Below are 4,317 nucleotides of genomic sequence, written 5' to 3'. Positions count from 1 at the left end.
TATCTATCTATCTATCTATCTATCTATCTATCTATCTATCTATCATCTATCAGTTAATTAAGCAGGCAAATTTATGAGAATATTTTACCCCTTTAGCATATTCTAGGTCTTGTTTGTGTTGTTGTTTGACAATAATTGTATTTGAGGCACTCAGTTAAGTGATACACTGAATTAGCATTCTTAGTTGGCCTCCCTGGTTCATTCTTAAATATGCTCAACACTCTCTACTTTAATTAAAAGAAGAAGAAGAAGAAAGAAGGATGGAGGAGGAGGAAGAAGAGGAGGAGGAAGGAAGAGAAGAAGAAAAAGAGAGGGAAAAAGCAAAAATCTCAGCATTCGACAAAGTGTTAGAAACTTAAATGACAAATGAGTTACATCTCTAACACAAAAGTCACCTTTGAGTTAAGAATCTAAAATACTCTCTGGAGGTTATCTCATCCTAAGAAGACAGGGAGAGTGAACAAGCAAAAATATTGGCACGATATATGGACAAAATTAAAACTAAGGAAGACACAGGCACTCTCCATGGTAACAACAATGTACTGTGTGCCTAGAATGTAAAAGGTATTTCATTACGGATAACACTATTTCACAAAGGGGCAAACAGGCTCAGAGGGCCTTAGTACTCTTTCCAAAGTCATGTAAGTAGTAAGAAGTAAAGTCCAATATTTGATGCCAGTTTCATCTGAGGACAGGGACTATTTGTCCAGGATTCATTCAGATACCAGCAAGGACAAAAGTAGTGGTAGCTAATAGACATTCAGTACTTTTTACTTGTCAAGTGCTAGTTTAAGCATTTTTCATATATTACTTTATTTATTCCTCTACAATAACATTTTAGATGGATATTATTATAATCCAATTATTTAGATAAAGAATGAAGGCATATAAAGAGTTTAATTTGTTCAATGTTGTCCAGCTCGTAAATGGCAAAAACCTGGGTGTGAATATTGTCATTTTGACCTTAAAGTCCTTGTTCTTAACCACTTTTCTTCTTAACATACAATGTCTGAACTCTTAAAGATTTTATTCTACTTTAGAACCAGAATTTCATACTCATAGCACTCTATGCATTCATTCAATGAACATTTATTAAGTCCTGACTATATGATAAACTCCATTAGAAACTGGGGAATTTAAAGAAAAGTAAACCAATATCTCTGTCTTTGAGAATATATAACAATAGCAACAACCAAACTCAACCACAGAAGGCTATACTTATATTACTAAATGTGATACAAGTCACAGATCTTAGCCTGGGTAGGAATGGGCAATAAGTAGAATACTAAATTCAAAATGAAAATGATGGTGGCATTTATTTCAGATATGTATAAAATCATGCTGTATGCTTAGTTAATTAATTAACATAAACCCTCAACAAAACATCTTGTACCAGGTCCTTTTTATGTGCTCGGGAAACAGCTAGTAAAGAAAAAATAGAGAAAAAATATTCCTTGTCCTAATGGGGCTCACATTTGATAAAGCCCTAAATGTCTCTACTATATATACCTTTATCATATTACTATTATCAGCAGAAGCGCTATTAGTCTAATTGATATATAAATAGAAGATATTTGCTATTGATTTTATATATTTCCAGGTATAGTTAGGAAGATAAAAGAATATGTGATTTTATAAATATTATTCACTCTTCAGAGCTATTGATTTGAAAAATATTTAACACTGGATACTCACGATTGGTAGGTATATCACCTAAATAGTTTGAATGTCATCATTTTCCTTTGGCAGATAGTAAAATAATACCTATTTCTATTGTAAAGTCCTTGTTGAGCTGTTGGTTTTAATCCCAGCAGTGTATATGCGTGTGGACTGCATGTCAATCAAGCTCTCTCTTCTTCATTGCCTAACACTCCCCTTCTTCTCCATCCTCCAAAAGCTCTCTTAGATCAGTTAATATCAAGTATAAAATAGGATGCTACATATTTACTCTAAATCCACACCACATTACACTTTATCCTAAAATATTCCTTTTCTCTGGCATTTCTAATCTTTTTTTTTTTTTTCTCCCTCAAATGCATTGTGCTTTTGACCTTATGGCAAATGAGCAAATTAAACACGAGGAAATAAAGGCACTGCCCAATCTGGCTTAAGTGCAGAAATCCATTTAATTCTACTGCTCTTCCCAAGTAGTTCCCAGGGTCCTCATTGAATGGATATAATTTTGCAGCTACTAATTTTCTAAAGGATTCAAAAGAATTCATGAGAAAATATGTATGTGGCCAAAAAAGAGCCTTTTAATGCATTTTTCAATTTATGCAAATCTATACCTACTATAGCTCACCATTTAGGAAATTACTTTAAAACATTTTCCATTCTCACCATTAACCTAGCTTGACAGATGTCCACTAACTTGCCTACAGTTAAGGCATATAAAATCCCCATTTATCCCACCAGCTAGGTTTTATTTCACTCAAAAGACTCCTGCCACCTCTAACAGTCATCAGTCAGCCTCCATACAGAGCCTTCCCACTTTTGTTTTAGTGAAAACCTTTCAAACAAGTACTCAGAAACATTTGCTCAAAATCCCCTCCCCCATGTCTTACATGTATCACTGAAAACAAAGCTCAAGATACTTTCTTTTTATCTTTCTTATCTTTTTAAAATACAATTGCATTTAAAGGGCTGTTCAGTCTGGGAACAGATTGATACAAATCACTTCTGAGTGCAAGCATCCCTGAGTGATGCATATGCTGTTACCTGCTGGCATCTTTCTCTACCTCCTTAAGTTTACCTGTCAACTTTGAAAGAGGCGATAGCTGATTTTCCATGCAAGCTCATCTGCAAGCAATGGCTCAGAAAGAAACTTTCAGATGACGATGGGAGCTGTTTTGAGAGCTTTCACCCGATGCCCTGTTACTACAGAAACCATTTTTGTCTTGTTTGTGCAAGAACAGACCCATTTCTGCTCTGTCATATAAAAATGTGTGTGTGTGCACACGAATGCACACACTTTAAGTTTTGATCCTCAAACTATAATTGTAAACCCTGATTCAATCATGTTGAAATGACATTATTTTATATATTTTCTTTATATTTATTCTTGACTCATTGAGAAGGTTTGAATTTGAACTAGAGAGACTGGAGAGAGCCTTTGATATTACAAACATTTGAAATGTTTGTTAATATAAATCACTATGAATTTATTGAGGTCTGGAAGGCAAATACGATAATATCAGTGTTAAAGTTTTATTGATATAGTAGCTTAATAAGGAGGTAGTTATTCTAGGCTTCACAGAAAGAAGACAAGTGCTCTTTACAAGATGTTCACAATTTGTGTTTTTCCACATTCAGGAGAAGATGTTGACATTTGTACACTTCAAGTGCATTTAGTCAAAAGTTATTTGTCTCTATATATTGTGCAATGTGAGAATCACTTTGCAAATCAGACTGTTTTAATCCTAAAACTTCATTGCTCTTTTTTCCCTTGGAAAAAAATCCTGTACATTTTTTAATGGCTTTCATCAGAAATGCTAGTAACTCCAGATTCTTCACCTCCCTGGAATAAGAAAATCAGCCTCCAATTGAAAACTTCTTTTTCTATCTGCAATATAATATATTTTTTTAAAGTCTGGCTCCAATGTCAGAGTGTCATGGGAAATAAGAAATGAAATCAGTAATTTTTTTGTTTCAGAGATGTATTCCAAAATGCACAGTCTATCTCAGGGGTAATCCCGGATTTATTTTTCTCTTTGATTACAGAATTTATGGAATTGGGAATCAGAAAATCAGAAAATAATTGTATGTTATAGTGACAATTCCATCCTTTAATGTCCCGCTACATATCAGTTGCACAAAATAATTATTTCATTTTTTTCCTTATAAATGACAGCTAACAGTTTGAGAGACATGGTTCCTACTATTGATTCTCAGGACTATATCTTCTATAGTTCATGCTATGGGCACATAATGAGAGGGAGGTTTGTTCACCATTCCTTCATCTTTGCTGCCTCTCTACTATGACTATCACTCAACAAAGATATTGTATAATTAAAGCACTAGGTTCTCTGAAGTGACAGGGAGTCCAAGATCAGCAAAGCCCCCATTATGGATTTGCTTTTTCCATGTTTGTTCTGCCTCCGTTGTTACTTTTTAATCATCACTCCCACCAGGCATTGTTTGCCTATTGAGACAATAGCTAAATGAGTTGAGAATTCTGTCAGGTTTACATCAGCAGTGGGTACTGCAGACATTACCAGCTCATTAAAAAAAGAAATTCAAAAGAAAGAAATAAAAACTTTTTCTCTCAGTTTCAGATACCACCATCTAACAATGACTGTTCATGGTTCCAAAGGTAGA

This window comes from Pteropus vampyrus, unplaced genomic scaffold (genome assembly GCF_000151845.1).
Source record: "Pteropus vampyrus isolate Shadow unplaced genomic scaffold, Pvam_2.0 Scaffold115, whole genome shotgun sequence".
Lineage (NCBI taxonomy): Eukaryota > Metazoa > Chordata > Mammalia > Chiroptera > Pteropodidae > Pteropus > Pteropus vampyrus.
This window is presented reverse-complemented; position numbering follows the sequence as displayed.